Genomic DNA, 18,404 nt, shown 5'->3' with positions numbered 1-18,404 from the left:
GTTAATCTGGGACATCTCAAATATAATCAAGAATAATAACCTCAATTATTAATCTAAGTTGGCCGATGGATACTCTTTCCTTCCATGAATTACACTGTTCGCCAATTAAAACTCTATCTACAGTATTTCCAAATATCAGCTATATCATCATGCTAAAAATTTGCTTCCTAAAGAAACCAAGCTAAGGCCTCTACAAGTAAAACCGTCAATCTTATCACCTTTCTTATAACGGGGTTTAACTAAGATTTTGCTAAAATTACTAAGTACTTCCCCGAATAAATTAACATATTCATGGCTAAAATATCATTTACCACACTATCAGTATCTAAGGCCCTATTATTTTAACGATCATGTTAGTACTGTCTCAAACTCCCATCCATAATAAATCGTACTTTAGTCAAAAATTGCTAAGAAGTTTTGTCGGTCTGTTTTACATTATACCCTGTAATTTTATTAAAGAGAAAAAGCAAGATTTTCAATTTAAAGTAAGGAGCAACAGTAAAACTTAAAACGAACAGAAATTATTCAGTATATGAGGGTGGCTGCCCCCTCCCCAATACCTCACTCTATATCTTAAAGTTCTTGGTACTTTCATAAAGCTTTTCATTCCAATGAAACAGCCCTCTGTATTTCAAGAGTCAGAAAGACAGAAAGGAGACAGAAAGTCAAACTTTTTTTTCCAACTTTTGATCATTTTTCATATAATGCGGCGAAATCAACCACCCCTCCATGGAAAATATCTTCCCCAACAAAAAACTGCGCCATAAAGAGTTCCTCCTGCGTAAAATTCCCCTCATCCCCAAAAAAATTCCCTTGAACTATTCCCTCCTCGTTGAAAATTCCTCCCAGAAAAGTTTCTGCGGACAATTCAGCCCGGATAATTCTCCTTACTTTCACTGAAAAAGATTTGTTTTGTTTAATTTCTGATCGTTATCAAATCATTCTGGGAGTCTTCCCTTCATGGAAAAAATTCAAAAATTTCAATAACACAGTTTTTTACTGTTTTAAAAAGAAGAGTTGAGAGAAAGAGTCAAACTATAGCATAAAGAGCGGGGCGTTGATGAGGAAGCAGCCCCTTTCATATACGAAGTAATTTCTGTTCGTTTTCAGTTTTAATGTCGCTCCTTACTTTCAATTGAAAAAACTTGTTTTTTTTATTTAATAGGAATTAAGAATGGGCACTATTTCGTTTTCAAAGTACCTATTTCTGTTCTAGTCTCACAATAAAAACAGAACAGAAACAGATGACCTGTTTTTTATGTTTTTGTTCTGTTTCTATAATAGCTATTTTGTCCTGTTTTTTTTTTTTTCCAACCTATTTTTCTTCTGTTCCAGATTTTATTTTAGTTAGACGAGAATGAGATATTCGGGAATTTGCAACTTAAAAAATTGTGTTCTAAATCGTAATTTTAATTCTAAAGAAGCGTGGTTTTCTTCTATCACTAATTTGCATAAGCACAGAAGTGCAAATTTATAGAATTCCCTGAAGGGGGGGCCAATTTTTCTTATATTTACACCTTTAAAATAGTAGTACATCCAGAATTTCTTGGGTGGGGGGGGGGTAGGATTTTCCTTTGGGAATGAACCACGGAAACAGACCTACAAAATCTAAAGCATGCCCATTCGTAATCTTAAAACAAAAGTAAAGGGTCTAAGTTTCTTTAAAATTCAGAATTTGAGAAATTTCATTCTACTTATTTGCCAAATGAAGGAATTGAATCAATGAATGAATTCAGTAGATGGCCTAGAAGATATAAAATATGCAAACTACCCTCAAACCATGCTTATTTCTTATAACTTGCCTCTCACATACAATTAATAGGAACATAATTAATCTTAAAAGGCTGTTTTAAGCCACGAGGCAACGAAAAATTTTTGAATTGGCAGCAGAAGCTGTATTTTTCCCACTCGTTTTTCTTCTTTCACACTTTTGTTTAAAATCGCTTCCGAACATCAGGATAGGGAAGTGGCAAAGCATGGTGTAGAGGGGGAAACTACCCCCTCCCAAAACAACTATGGACTCTGCTTAAGAACTAATTATTTTGAGCTGGTGGCATAAACTGATGAGACAATTATTAGACAATTAAAGGGAAGGGGCAAAGCATGGTCTAGAGGGGGAAACTACCCCCTCCCAACACAACTATGGACTCTGCTTAAGCACTAATTATTTTGAGCTGGCGGCATATACTGATGAGACAATGATTTTATTATCGAAATATCTCTAATAAATAACATGCATTTCCAGGAAGTTCGAGCAGATGCCCCATAAACCTAATAGCGCATATTTTGAAAAAAGGAATATAAAATGGAAGAAAAGGAAATAAAGAAAAAAAAGGATGACCATTTTAATGGCCACAGAAAGTTTAAAAATTGTTACTTCTAGAGAGAAGTACTACCCGTGGCCAGTGGCAACCCTGACAAGAAGTTAATGAGAGACTAAGGGCTAATATTTTTAGATTAGAGACTAATTTATTTTCTGGACTCAAAACGAAGAAATCTTTCCAGAATTGCCAGATATTGCTCTAAGGAATCTTAGGGTACCTATTAGTAATGTGTTGAGCAAAATGGCATTTTTGATCGACGATTATTGCACACGAAAGCAGTATGCCCGGACAATGTAAAAAACGCTAGAATTGTGAATTTTTTTAAGTGATAAGCTTTAAGACTTGAATAAATGATTTTATCATTGCCTTTCTTTAGGCTTCAAATGTTAAAAACACAGCTGTTTAAACAGCTTTTCTTTAATGAAAACAGTTGTTTTCTACAGGGGGGGGGGGGGGTAGCAGCTTCTTTAAGCTTCAACTGGCAAAAAAACTGGTTTAAACAGATTTTTTTACGAAAACAGTTGTTTTCTCTTTTTACTAAAAAACAGAACAGGAACAGGTCTTCTGTTTTTGATTGACCTCGCTAACAAATCTACAAAACTACAGAAGGGTTCTCTGATATGTTGAATCTGATGGTGTGATTTTATTAGGATTCCGTTATCTACTTTATTAAGTTTTTCCCTCCTTTTTCGAGAATCAAGCAAATCTTTGATAGGTAACTTTAGAATTAATGAATTTTATATATTTGGAATTAAAAATCCAGTTCGTTTGATGTACCAACTGTTATGAAAATCCCATTTTTTAAGAGTGTCAGGTTTATTATTATGTCGGATATAAAAGAGGAAACAAAAATAGACAAGCCCCCCAGGCGGCGGAAAAACAAATTAATATTGTACTACTTATGGGCGATAATTGTAATATTTACAGCATTAATGTTACAGCAGGGGGCGTCAAAGTACATTTGCCTCTCCTAAGAAAAAACCAAACTCCGCCTCTGCCACGAACTGTTTGATACTGATTTAATATTTTTTCAAAAAAATGTTGCCAATTTCTCTTTAATACCTTGTCACTAATTGAGAGACCTTTTCTATCTTTAAACGGGACAATTCTAATCTGACTCTTTCTCACAATTAAATAAAAAAAACTAGTTTTTTTAACTGAAAGTAAGGAGCGACATTAAAACTTAAAACGAACAGAAATTACTCCGTATATGAAATGGGTTGTCCCCTCCGCAGTCCCTCGCTCTTTACGCTAAAGTTTTTAATTGTTTTAAAAAGTAGAATTGTGGCAAAGAGTCAAACTTTAGCGTAAAGAGCGAGGGACTGCGGAGGGGACAACCCATTTCATATACGGAGTAATTTCTGTTCGTTTTAAGTTTTAATGTGGCTCCTTACTTTCAGTTAAAAAAACTAGTTTTTTTTATTTAATTTCTGAACGTTTTTGAATTAATGCATGTTTGATTTTGGCTCTCCGAACATAAATTATTGAAATGAAATTAGTATATTAATTTTTTTTTGGCTAAAACGTCTGTACACTTCCCAATAACCATTACTATATGTAAACACTGGTCAAAGTTTGTAACTTGCAGCCCCTCCCCCAGGAATTGTGGGGGAGTAAGTCATTTCCAAAGACATAGTTATTATGGTTTTCGACTATGCGGAACAAAATGGCTATCTTAAAATTTTAATCTATTGACTTTTGGAAAAAAATTAGCGTGGGAGGGGGCCTATTTGCCCTCCAATTTTTTTATCACTTAAAAGGGCAATAGAACTTTTCATTTCCGTAAGAATGAGCCCTCTTGCGACACTCTAAGACCACCTGGTCGATACGATGACCCCTGGGGAAAAGAAAAAAACAACAACAAACAAACAAATAAACACGCACCCGTGATTTGTCTTCTGGCAAAAAATATGAAATTCCACATTTTTTTAGATAGGAGCTTGAAATTTTTGCTATAGAGTTCTCTGATATGCCGAATGCGATAGTGTGATTTTCGTTTAGATTCTATGACTTTTAGGGGATGTTTCCCCCTTTTTTCCAAAATAGGGCAAATTTTCTCAGGCTCGTAACTTTTGATGACAAAGACTAAATTAATTGGAACTTATATATTTAGAATCAGCGTGAAAATTCGATTCTTTTGATGTATCTTTTAGCATCAAAATTTCGTTTTTTAGAGTTCCGTTTACTATTGAGCCGGGTCGCCCCTTACTACAGTTCTTTACCACGAACTGTTTGAAAAGAAAATAATTCGGTATTTCGGGGCTTCTGACATTATTACTCCTTTGCGGAAGTTAGGCTCAAAATTGAAAAATGATTATATTTTTTCTCTGGGCCCCTTCCACCTCTTAGTTCGTTTATTTTCCCATTAGTTTTCACCTGTTTTCGCTTTATAGTTGTGTTATCTCTTAGCAGTTCTTTCGTTAGTTGAGTTATGGTTGTGGTATATTTGTTTTATCGCTCGTATAGTTGTGTTATTTTCAAATTATACTCCATAATAGAGAGGCTCCGAACACCCAGCATTGTATATTAAGCTCTGAATTTGACGTTTTTTTTCTAACGTGACCAGATTCGTCCTGCGCCCTTTTCATTGAATTTTTCCCCCATGGCATATTTCTCCAAGGAAAGATCCTCCCACATAGCCCCCTCCCTCAACCCTACCCCCAAAACCAAAAAAAATCCCCCTGAAACGTCTGTACACTTCCCAATAACCATTATTATATGTAAAAACTGGTTGAAGTTTGTAACTTGCAGCCCCTCCCCCAGGAACTGTGGGGGAGTAAGTCACCCCCAAATACATAGTTATTATGATTTTCGACTATGCTGAACAAAATGGCTATCTCAAAATTTTGATCCGTTGACTTTGGGAAAAAAATGAGCGTGGGAGGGGGCCTAGATGCCCTCCAATTTTTTTGGTCACTTAAAAAGGGCACTAGAACTTTTCATTTCCGTTAGAATGAGCCCTCTTGCGACATTCTAGGACCACTTGGTCGATACGATGACCCCTGGGAAAAAAAAAAAAAAAACAAACAAACACGCACCCGTGATTTGTCTTCTGGCAAAAAATGCAAAATTCCACATTTTTGTAGATAGGAGCTTGAAACTTCTACAGTAGGGTTCTCTGATACGCTGAATCTGATGGTGTCATTTTCGTTAAGATCCTACGACTTTTAGGGGGTGTTTCCCCCTATTTTCCTAAATAAGGCAAATTTTCCCAGGCTCGTAACTTTTGATGGGTAAGACTAAACTTGATGAAACTTATATATTTAAAATCAGCATTAAAATGCGATTCTTTTGATGTAGCTATTGATATCAAAATTCAATTTTTTAGAGTTTTGGTTACTATTGAGCCGGATCGCTCCTTACTACAGTTCGTTACCACGAACTGTTTGATTTCTTAACACGCCGATGTAATATTTCACTATTATGTTGCCTGGCAGCAACTTACAGATCTCCAGCAATTTTACCCAGGTTTTCCACTTCAAACCCACTTGATTCACTTACCTGCTTCTTATTCTCATAGAGTATTTATTGTGCGAATTGATTTCATTCCTTTGTCTTTATTCAAAAAAAAGGGTCCAGTACTTACTTAGAAGGTGATATTCCTTATCTCCCCAAGATCAGTCCTAGATAGAGGTTGAAGGGCACAATAAACCAATACTTATCCAAAAATAAATTATATAGCACGCTTTTGATATTACATAGCACAGTATTAGGTCCAGCTATTTTCCTACCTACGCATCCCTTAATACTTTTTTTTTGTAGTCGTGTGTATCGAACACAGAACGTTTTCTTTCATTTGCTCAGTAAATAATAAAAAAAAAAAAACAACTAAGATTCATAAATAAATCATTTATTGCAAATATTCATAACCATGGCAATAGATGCAAAGCAAGGCTAGCAGAAAACACATTACAATTAACCGATGAAAGTCAACCTCTGAAAAGTGCCCTTGCCTTCGTTTCCAAAGGCAAGGTACCTTTCCAAAATAATTTGGATTTCACATTCACAAAGCACAAGAGGTATAGATATAAAAACCCATTTGAAGTTCTGAAGGCTCAATAGCCACTCATGCGTTAATTAAATAAAAAAAAAACAAGTTTTTTTTTAACTGAAAGTAAGGAGCGACATTAAAACTTAAAATGAACGGAAATTACTTCGTATATGAAAGAGGCTGCTTCCCCATCAACGCCCCGCTCTTTACGCTAAAGTTTGACTCTTTCTCTCAACTCTACTTTACCAGTAAAAAACTTTAGCGTAAAGAGCATAGGTTAAAGTAAGGAGACATAGGTTTTCCGACTACGCTGAATAAAATGGCTATCTCAGAATTTTGATCCGGTAACTTTAGGAAAATAATTAGCGTAGGAGGGGGCCTAGGTGCCCTCTAATTTTTCGGTCACTTAAAAAGGGTACTGGAACTTTTTATTTCCATTAGAATGAGACATCTTGCGAAATTCTAGGACCACTGGGTCGATACGATCACCCCTGGGAAACAAACAAATAAACACGCATCCGTGATCTGCCTTCTGGCAAAAAATACAAAATTCCACATTTTTGTATATAGGAGCTTGAAACTCTACAATAGAATTCTATCATAAGTTGAATCTGATGGTGTGATTTTCGTTAAGATTCTATGACTTTTAGGGGGTGTTTCCCCCTATTTTCTAAAATAAGGCAAATTTTCCCAGGCTCGTTACTTTTGATGGGTGAGACTAAACTTGATGAAACTTATATATTTAAAACCAGCATTAAAATGCGATTGTTTTGATATAGCTATTGGTATCAAAATTCCATTTTTTAGAGTTTTGGTTACTATTGAGCCGGGTCGCTCCTTACTACAGTTCGTTACCACGAACTGTTTGATAGATATTTTAATATTAAAGGAATTGCCGAAATATTGCAAGGGAGGCAAAGAAATCTGACATCCAAGATTTCATTCCAGAATAAATCATTCTAATCGAGGGCAATTTTCTTTCATAATCGTCGTTTGTCAATTAATAAATAATAATATTCATTATTATAGTAAATGATTCTAACCAGAAATTTTACTGTCGGATTGCTTATGCTTCCATACCTTTTTGTAAATTGTTACCCGAAAATGCTTTTTTCTTTCGTCTTTTTTGTAAGGCGTGTTTCTTTTTGAAGTTGTTGCGATTAGAATTTGTTTATTGTTGTTTTTACCCATTTTTGTTATTCTTTTTCACTTATTCCGTGTTTAAACCATTGTTTTTCGGGTGCTAAGGCTATTGATTAAATTGATATTTAAGAAATTCTACAGGACTTCGCTTTAATATATTAAAGTCTATTCATGAATACATTTTTCTTCTATTCAAAGTTGCAATATACTTAAAATATTTCAAATAATAGTTTTGATCAAGACCACGACAATAAATTTAGAAATTTGCTATTAAAATAAGATGGAGCAGCACAATTTAGAATTTATCTAAGAAACACCTTAATTCCATCATTGTTAAATAAATAATGCCCATGTCTTCCCACAACATTATTACTGCCACAACCTTATTACTTTATATAGGTAAAAAGTGTACATTAACAAACTAATTACTATAACTGGCTGGCTCAGATAGCAGAGCTTCACCCTCAATCTTTGATTCATGGGTTCGAGTTCGACATTGAACTTTATCTGCGTAAATAAAAAGCGAAATATTGAAAAAATATTCAAATTTAGGTAAAAGTCAAATTCTATGAGAAAAAATCGCCCGCACTATACTGTTTTATGCGTGCAGCTGGATAAAAAATAGCTAGTTTGATTAAGGAGAAAGGGGTCCTTTGGCATCGTTAATAAACATTTTAAAAGATATAGCTTTGGTAAAGCTATAGTTTTTGAAAGGCGAGTTGAACCTTTCAAAAGCCTTATTATTGTTTTGATTTTTGTAGGGGGACAGGGAGTGCAATCTCTTTTTCGATCTCATATGCCAATGTATTGTCTGTTGTCCTTGATTTCAGACAATTTGTTGCCTTTTTTAATACCTGCCGTACCTCTATTCGGCCAATGATTTGATTTGTGGTTATATTAGCCTACAACTATGTGAAGCAAAAGGTTTCTAAGACTAGACGTTAAGAATCTTGATTTCTAAGAATTCTGAGATAGAAGAGATATATAGAAGGGCCTAAAGCAACAGAATTGTGGATAAGCTACCACCAGCGACGATACACTCTCTTGGTTCGCCCTATTGCTTGATTTTTGTTTTATACAATGAGGACCAGCTTCAATAGACCAAACGATGGAACGATTCAACTTGGAATAGAGGAGGACTTTGAGCATAATAAGATAGAAAAATAGAAAAAGAAAACCAGACAACACAGAGCAATGACATGACAGCAGTTTATACAACTAGCCAAAAACTCGTATTTTATACGTATTTATAACCAAAAACTCGCAGTTTATACAACTAGCCAAAATTAGCCGAATAATAAGATAGAAAAATAGAAAAAGAAAACCTGACAACAAATAGCATCGACATGACAGCAGTTTATACAACTAGCCAAAAACTCGTATTTCATACGTATTTATAACCAAAAATTCGCAGTTTATTCAACTAGCCAACATTAGCCGAATAATAAGATAGAAAAATAGAAAAAGAAAACCTGACAACAAAGAGCATTGACATGACAGCAGTTTATACAACTAGCCAAAAACTCGTAATGCAGATAAGATTATGTTTATAGATTCAAATATAGCCGAAGCCTTAGGCGGGGTGGGATACAAATCCCATTTGAAAACTCTGACAATTTCCTAGTTATAACAGGTACATTTATTGAATCCATGGTTCCCCCATTTGAAGTCCCCAAACTTTTGTTGGTGATAGGTGGCATGATCCTTAACCGTTTCTTATGTTAGAACAATCATTACCTTATGTAAAATTGGATAGGTGTCACTTCTAATCACCTGTCAACTTTTGACACCATTCGTAGTTCAATGGCTGATTATCATAATTTGGTTAAATACATTTTTAATGCATGGATTATGTATTTGTAAATTCCTTTTGATGAGTAAACTATTTTTATTCTCTATGAGTAACTTCTCAAAATCACGATTTGGATTAAGTCCAAATTCTGATGCGCAAGATAAAGAATATCTGATTCATCGTTGGCCTTTATTTATACTTTTTTTGTAATCAATCTGACGACAATGCTGAGGCATTCTTTAGGCAGTTATTACGAGATGGATAAATTGCTTTTAATTTTAAGGGTTAAAAGGGATAGAAAAACTTCACAAAACAGTTATCAGCTTGTATTATCTTGCAACTATCTTCAACTCGTAAAGTACTACCCTCAAATTAGTTGCCATTTTTACTCCCCTCAAATTAGTTGCCATTTTTACTCCCCTCAAATTAGTTGCCATTTTTACTCCCCTCAAATTAGTTGCTCCCCTCAAATTAGTTGCCATTTTTACTCCCCTCAAATTAGTTGCTCCCCTCAAATTAGTGCCATTTTTATTTAAATGGAGGGGTTTCTTCAGCCATTATCTTTGGGTTTTTTTCTGATTAATCAAAATTGGATTTTAATACAATAAAAATAGCAAAAAGAGACAAAACTCCCAATTTGATGAAAAACAATCATGGTGAGCAGGCAGAGTAAATTATAAGTTACGTCTAAAGTAAAATACTTTTCCAGCTCTTGACTTTTCAAAACCTAGGGCGCACATGCCTTCCCCTGCCTCCTCCCAATATTGTCTGCCACTTGCCCATATAAATTGCAAGGACAGGAAACTAAATTTTTAAAAATATTTTGTTGTCATTGATTGCTATGTTTGAGAGGCGAAGCCAGTGGCATGACTGCAAGCTGAGCCAGAGTCAACCCAGCTCCAATTGGGTACTTGGAGAAATCAAGGGATGGCAAACAAGACGAGTTTTTGGAAACAAAGAACGATCTGCTGGTTTATTATATTAAGGCTAAAAACAACGATCCACCTTTTGTTTGGTTATTCGACAACAAGCAGATTTCACTAACTATAATCTATAAAATAAAATAAGAACAACAAAAACAAACAAACAAACAAACAAAAACAACTCAAAACTCTATACAATTTAAGTAGATGAAAGAGAAAACACAACCACCGGCACTGACAAGAAGAGTTATAAAAATGCATTAGCACAACCTCTTTTATACACATCAAAAGCCAAAAATGAGGACGGAGGTACACTGAAACTAGAGTTAATACATTGCAACTTCAACATTAAAATATGCTCATTTTTTCATGATTTTGTTTTGAAATAGAAGACAAAATAATATTTATTAATAAGAAACGTTTTAGTTATTAGGAACGTTTCTAAGCCAAAAAAGTTAGCAGATGAATAGAACGGTAGAATGTTCATAAACAAATCTGACTATACTAAAAAAAAACATTACACGTACAATTTTTAAATAAAAAGAAGAAGAAAAAGGAACCAGCTAATTCTTTTCATATTTGAGCATGACAGTTTTGATCTATTAGATTGCTATTTCTGATTACAGTGTCATTAATCAATTGAATAAAAAAAATCAATTAAAGGATGTAAATCCTACTTTATCGGATAAGTTCGATAAAAAAGCCAAGTTTTGTAAAGTTTCTTTCAAGAAAACTATGTTTTTACTAGAGCATAAACAGAAAGCTTTTATCAGTCATGAACACAATTTTTCGAGCAAGAGAAACGATTTTTTTTTAACTTTGATGCGAAACGTACGCATTAACACCGTCAAATCCATTTGCTGAACCGACGCCTGACTCTCGTCAAAAACTAGCTTTATAGGACTTCCATATAAGCACAAAAACTTGAGGGTTAATGTTCCCTGTTCAAGACCCACCTGCAGCTTCAGAAGCATCCCGGGCAACAAGAATCAGTCGCCAATCATTTCGAAGGTTTTCTGCTGCCAGAATGGGTCTACTGATCTATCTATTGAACTAAATTTTTGCTTTAATTTTTTTTTCTCAGTTTTTCAAATTTGTTTCGATTTTTCTGAAATTTAACTTACATGCAAATCAAAGCTGTAGTCTAGTCGCAAAACCGTACGTTTTTTGAGAAAACTTTGAAAATTGATCAATCAATTTAGCACGAAACTTGAACAACCGATTTGGCTTCTGAGCGGGTTGTAGATTATTGCAGGGAAGCATAAAGACCAACAATCAGGGATCGAACCCTGCATTTGCTCCTTCGCACGTGATCAAAATTACAGTTAAACTGCAAAATTTCGTAATTTTCGAAACATTACAATATTTTCCATCAAAATCCAATGGTCACGTTCCCGTGACCATTGTCACTCTAAGCTCTTGTTCTTTCAGTATTTAAGTGGACAATAAGGTTACTTTGTCTACAAACTGTATTTGAAACTAGAGTAACTCTGACTAAAACAGAGCATAATTTAGGCACAAAAGAATAAAAAACTGAAATATAAACTGAAAGTGAACATAGAAACTGAATGAAATTGAAATTTAACTGATATTTTATCCGCTATAGAATAATTTCACTAGGGCGAACTTTTTTGCCCTTCTTGACCACCCCCACCCCTTTTCTCCTGCTTTTAAGTGAGTTTTAGCTCAGTATTCACACTTCTCAACCCAATTCTTTCCCCCTACTTTTACAGGAGAATTGAAGTTAAAAGGACCTGAGAAAAAGTTTCATGAAGAATTTTTACATACAGGCTGATCATAATACCACTACAGCGAGTGCAGCAAAATGTAACAGTAAACGTCTTTCCCTAAACCCCAGATAATAAAGGTCGGTTACTATCATTGTCATAATAAAGAAATCGTATATTTAGAGGGGGGGGGGGGGTTAAAACGAAAAGATCTGATATTTTACAAGAAAGTATGTATTTAGACCAAAAATCAAGGCTTTCTTTGAATATTCATTGGCGTTTGTCCGAAAAGCGATTGTTTATTTGAAAAAAACCCATTAATTACAAGCACCCATACCCTTGGGCGTTTAAACACCTTCCCCCATCCTTGTGCTCAGTTGCAGCTACAATAATACAAAGCATAAAACAATACAATTCCTATTGCTACAATTTCACAACGGCTACAACCATACAATGGTAGAGGGTCAAATCATGGTCTTTGACTTTAGTAAATATCTTTCGTGTCCAACACTGATTATTAGTGGGGAGTCAACAACGACTTTTCTTACAACTTTCTATCAATGTTTTAAGGAGAAGTAGTTGAGTTAGGTAAATACACATTTCAGACATTTTTAGGATTCGATGTTTCAGCTGATTTCTTAAATGTTCATTCATCCGACTTCAGTATTTTCTTTAAAATATCCAGGAAATTTGACTGGAAACCGACTGCTTAATCCAATACAAACTGTTTACAATCATTGGTGAATGGAGCACCCACGCGATTGGAGGCGGGGATATAAAGGATGAAAAATTAAGGATATTTCTTCCTGATATACTTTGACATATTTAAGTCACTTTCAAACCCCCCCCCCTCCCCATATTTTCATATAGCTCAAAAGCACGGCTCTGCAGGACCAGATGTAAACAGATGTTACGAACTTATACGAAAAGGCGTACAACAAGTCCATGAAGAGAAAATATTCGCTATAGCTCTTCACCCTGAAAAAGAAAATATCCACACTAGAAAACAGCGATCTGGAGAATGATACAACGGAAAGTACAACAACCAAACCATATTTTTGTGAAAATGTACACACATTAAAACTCTTTTAGATTAGACCCTTAGAACTTCTATATGTTGCTAATGTTTGTTGGGCTACATTTATACTCGGTTCAACCTCGTAATACCATACCTTTCGCCATAACCGGTCTAACGAATGCACAGTAAAGGTATGTTAGGTTACATTCTTGGAACAACTGGTTCCCAAAAATCGTGCTTGCTGACAAAATAGCGGGGCCTAATAAAAATCAGAACGTCTTAAATAGCATAAAAGAGGCCATAAAATAATTCAAAGCAAGTAAAACCTTCATGAGAGGCAGTAGGGGTGAAGCTCTAAAGAGATAGAGTGAAGGAGTAGCATACATAGCTGCTGCCTTCATGCTGAACAGCGATGCGATGAGTGCTCAGTAGTTGAGGGCTAAATTGTAAAAAATATTTTGTTCGATTTCAAATGAATTAAAAAAAAAATCAAATTTTTCTGTTGGAATTGTGACTTGCTTATTGAATTCTAACAAATTATTAAAATTTTGAGATTTATGCGCTTTTCAGTAGAAAAAAAATATATGTAATTTTCGACGCAAATAAGTTATATTAACCAAAATGGTTTGGCCTTCAACAGTAAATTGAAATTTCTCGAATATCATATTGAATTTGACTATGGGACCATTGAAGGATGAATGGCCTCGGGGGGAGGGGTCCACAGGGAAAATGTTCTATGAGGAAGGAATTTTCCAGCCCAGGGAAAAATTTTACACAGAAGGGGGATTTCCCGGCATGAGTAAAAAGTGGTCAGAAATTAAATATAAAAAGCAAGTTTTTCCTACTGAAAGAAAGGAGTATGTCACAACGGGAAACCAACTAAAATTTATTTTCTTAATGAGGGGGGCTTTGAATGAGAAGTATCTTAAAGCACTCGGACAGTGTGAAGTTAGAAAATGATTCTTCCATCATAACATACAGAGTACCTGTACCTAACACATACTTTACCTACTATGCTTTACCCCCACCCCGCTCCCCTTATCTGCAAATCTGTAGCCCAAATTTGTTTCTAAAGTATTATCTTTTCAGCATATTTTGTGATATTCCATTACGATTAGTCAGAAAAACAACACAAAAGAAGATTGCTCTTATATGCATATATATATATTTATATATATATATATATATATATATATATATATATATATATATATATATATATATATATATATATATATATATATATATATATTGTTATCTAATTTAGTTTTCGAATGTTATTATTTGAGATGATTTGTCCTTTGCCTGTGTATGTAACCAGTGTCATTAGGTTAACCCTTATCCCCGCTATTATTGCCTCTGAAGGTTTTCATTTTTTGTTGTTAACCTGAGCCTTTTTAAAATATTTTTTTTTGTGTCGTCTGTACTTTATAGAGCAATGACCTGATTTTAAACCCTTTGGGGAAGGAACCTCCTTTCTTTCATATTTTCCAAAACAAGGGAACATTGAGGTAACGCTTGTCTTCACTTGGACTTAGGAAAGGAACACAGAAGTAGCCAATTAACAATGATAAATTTTATAATATGTATATATACAGAAACGTGCAGTAAATCTAAAAAAAAACACAAACCCCTTAATGTTGCCGTTAGTTTACTCTAACTTGATTTTTGAAGCGTTTCAGGCTCATTCTAAAATTCCTGTATTTTTTTTTCTGAATAACTTTTTACCATTAAGACTAAAAATTATAGTTACTATTCCAGAATCAGCTGCAAATGGCATTTTTTTCTCACGAGACCGTATTATTTTTTTTTAGAAATATACTTTTGCACTTTTGGCTACTTTGAACAGTTTCACCGCCTTCCACCCTCCCTGGAACTTCTTTCGTACTCGTAAATACATAAAAAAGCCAATTTAAATTATTTTTGTTTTTTATTTTTGTAACCCCTCCCCCTTCCCGAAAAAAATAATGAATACAGTATTATTTTATAACTCTTTCTTATAGCTCTACTTTGTAAAACGATAAAAAATTTAGCATAAAGAGCGGGGCTTTGAGGAGGGGACTGCCCCTTTCATATAAGGAATAATTTCTGTTCATTTTAAGTTTTAATGTGGTTATTTACTTTCAGTTTGAAAAAAACCTTTTTATTTGTTTTCTAAACGTTTTTGAATTAACGCAGGTTTTGAATTTGGTTAACCATACAAGAATAAGTAAAACGAAATCTGCATATTAATTTTACTTTTTTAAACTAATAATAACCTTATAATAACCTAAGTTTGATTTTTGTTTCAGTTTTTTAAAAATGACTCCTGAATCACAAAGGTCATTTAATTAGAATAATAGCCTCTTTTAATAATTAAAAAAGAAACTTTAGCTTAAGAGCGAGATATTGAGGAGAGGCAACCCATATTACATACGTATTATTTTCTGTTCGTTTTAAGATAATTTTCTGATCGTTTTTTAGATAATTAAATAAAAAAAACCGAGTTTTTTAACTGAAAGTAAGGAGCCAAATTAAAACTTAAAACGAACAGAAAGTACTCCGTATATGAAAGGCGCTGTTCCCTTCTCAACGCCCCACTCTTTACGCTAAAGTTTGGCTCTTTCTCTCAATTCTGCTTTATTAAACAGTACAAAACTTTAGCGTAAAGAGCGGGGCGTTGAGAAGGGAACAGCCCCTTTCATACAGGGAGTAATTTCTGTTCGTGCTAAGTTTTAATGTGGCTCCTTACTTACATACTATTGAGCCGGATCGCTCCTTACCCCGCTCCTTGCGCTAAAGTTTGATTCTTACTCGCAACTCTACTTTTTAAAACAATAAAAAACTTTAGCGTAAGGAGCGGGGTGTCGAGGAGGAAAAGCCCCTTTCATATACGGAGTAATTTCTGTTCGTTTTAAGTTTTAATGTCGCTCCTTACTTTCATTTCAAAAAACTTGTTTTTTTTATTTAATCAGATAAAAGAAACTAGTTTTTTTTAATTTAATTTCTGAACGTTTTTGAATTAAAGCATGTTTGATTTTGGCTCTCCACACTTAAATTATTAAAATGCAATTTGCATATTAATTCTTTTTTGGCTAAATTGCTTTCTCTTAGTTTTAATCAGCCGATTAGAAAAAAGGGGTGGGGGAGGAAGCCTAATTGCCCTCCAATTTTTTGGTTACTTGAAAAGGCAACTAGAACTTTTAATTTTTAACGAATGTTTTTATTAGTAAGAAATATACGTAACTTAAGAATTAACTTATGTAAAGAACTTGTATATTTTTATATTTTTATTATGTATATGAGGGGGTTTGTTCTCTCGTTAATACATCGCTCTTTACACTAAAGCTTAAATTTTGTCCCAACTCTTTAAGAATGACCCCTGAATCAGAAAGGCCGTAAAATAAAAAGTTGAAATTACTAAAAATACTTTAGCGTAAAGAGCGAGGTATTTAGGAGGAGATGAATCCCTCACATGCGTAATAATTTCTGTTCGTTTTAAATTTTAATGCTACTCCTTACCTTTTCATATTTATTCTTTTCATTTTTTTATAATCCTGCACCCTCTTCATTGAATTTCTCTTCCCCCAGGACATATTCCTCCAAAGAAAGATACTCCCACATCCTCAACCCCCCAAAACCAAAATAATCCCCCTAAACAACGTCTGTACACTTCCCAATAACCATTACTGTATATAAACACTGGTCTAAGTTTGTAACTTACAGCCCCTCCCCCGGGGACTGTGGGGGTGTAAGTCATCGCAAAGACATATTTATTATGGTTTTCGACTATGTTGAACAAAATGGCTATCTCTAAATTTTGATCCGTTGACTTTGGAAAAAAATGAGCGTGGGAGGGGGCCTAGCTGCCCTCCAATTTTTTTAGTCACTTAAAAAGGGTACTGAAAATTTTCATTTCCGTTAGAATGAGTCTTCTTGTGACATTCTAGGACCACTCGGTCGATATGATGACCCCCGAAAAAAAAAAATAAAAAAACGAATAACATGCACCCGTAATCGGTCTTATGGCAAAAAATAAGAAGTTCCACATTTTGCAGATAGGAGCTTGAAACTTTTACAATAGGGTTCTCTGATACGCTGAATGCGATGGTGTGATTTTGTTAAGATTCTATGACTTTTAGGGGGTGTTCCCCCTATTTTCCAACATAAGGCAAATTTTCTCAGGCTCGTAACTTTTGATGACAAAGACTAAGTTTGATGAAACTTACATATTTAAAATCAGCATAAGAATCCGATTGTTTTGATGTATCTCTTAGTATCAAAATTCCGTTTTTTAGAGTTTCGTTTACTATTGAGCCGGGTCGCTCCTTACTACAGTTTGTTACCACGAACTGTTTGATATCGAGAAATCCAGCTCCCCGTTCATAGGAAATTCCCTTCCGCCGCGAAAAATTCCTCCATGGAAAGATTCTCCCATGTAACTTACACTAACGATATTTGCGGAACAATTTTGTAATGCATAGTAGCCTAACAAAAGGACCAAAGGTCAAACTAAGTCAAAAGGTCAAAACTATTTTTATGACTGAATTGAGTAAAAGAAAAGATCTTTAAAAGATATACGTAATTCATGCTCGTTTTTACGTTTTAATGTTATTCCTTACTTTCAGTTGAAAAAAACTATTTCTTTTTTTATTTAATAACAAACACAAGACGAACACATACAATATCTTTGGTTTATTATCACATAAAGATCATGATTATGAAGCTACTTAAGGCAAAATTAAATGTTAGGATTGGCCGGAAAACAAAACAAACAAATTATTGCTTATACCGGACATTATTTTACAAAATTGGAACTTTAGCGTAAAGAGCGAGGTATTGACGAGGGGTCGAACTTCCTCATATACGTAATATGAGAGGGTTCGCCACCTCGTCAATACCTCGCTCTTTACGCTTAAGTTCAAATATTGTTCCAATTGTTTAAGAATGACCACTGAATCACAAAGGCCGTTTAATTAGAATAAATAGCTCTTTTGAAATTACTAAAAATACTTTAGAACAAAGAGTGAGATATTAACGACGGGTAGTACCCCTCATATACGTAATAATTTCTGTTCGTTTTAATTGTTAATGTTGCTCTTTACTTTCAGAAACTTGTTTTTTTTTATTCTGACTGATTTTTAAATAATGCTGAGAAATTCAGCGACCTCTTCATGGAAATTATCGTCCCTCATGAAAATTCCTCCAATGAAAGATCATCCAACGTAACCCTCTCCTCCCAGCCCACCAAAAAAATCCCTCCTGAAAATGTCTGTATACTTTTCATTAACCAATACTATATGTAATGGGCAAAGTTGATAACTCGCAACCTTTCCCCCGAAGAGTGTGGGGGGATTAAATCACCCTCAAATACATAGTTATTAGATTTTTCGACTATGTTGAACGAAATGGCTATCTCAAAATTTTGATCCGGTTACTTTGGGAAAAAATGAGCGTGGGACCTCCGATCCCTAGTTGACCTCCGATTTTCGGTCATTTAACAAAGG

General features: G+C 34.4%; 1 protein-coding gene and 1 long non-coding RNA gene across 2 annotated transcripts in view; one reads left to right on the top strand and one right to left on the bottom strand.

Annotated features, from left to right (window-relative positions):
- LOC136042240 (uncharacterized) overlaps positions 1–18,404 on the top strand; it is a 124,842-nt gene that overhangs the window by 103,907 nt on the left and 2,531 nt on the right. The window lies entirely within an intron of this gene.
- Positions 6,159–18,404, bottom strand: part of LOC136042239 (Golgi-associated PDZ and coiled-coil motif-containing protein-like) — a 70,630-nt gene continuing 58,384 nt past the window's right edge. The window contains exon 9 of the mRNA XM_065727181.1: positions 6,159–12,878. The gene's annotated coding sequence lies outside the window, so the exon portion shown is untranslated. The remainder of the gene's footprint in view (positions 12,879–18,404) is intronic.

Source organism: Artemia franciscana, unplaced genomic scaffold (genome assembly GCF_032884065.1).
Source record: "Artemia franciscana unplaced genomic scaffold, ASM3288406v1 PGA_scaffold_89, whole genome shotgun sequence".
NCBI classification, from domain to species: Eukaryota; Metazoa; Arthropoda; class Branchiopoda; order Anostraca; family Artemiidae; genus Artemia; species Artemia franciscana.
The sequence above is the reverse complement of the archived record's forward strand: the minus strand, read 5'-3'. Positions and strand labels throughout refer to the sequence as shown.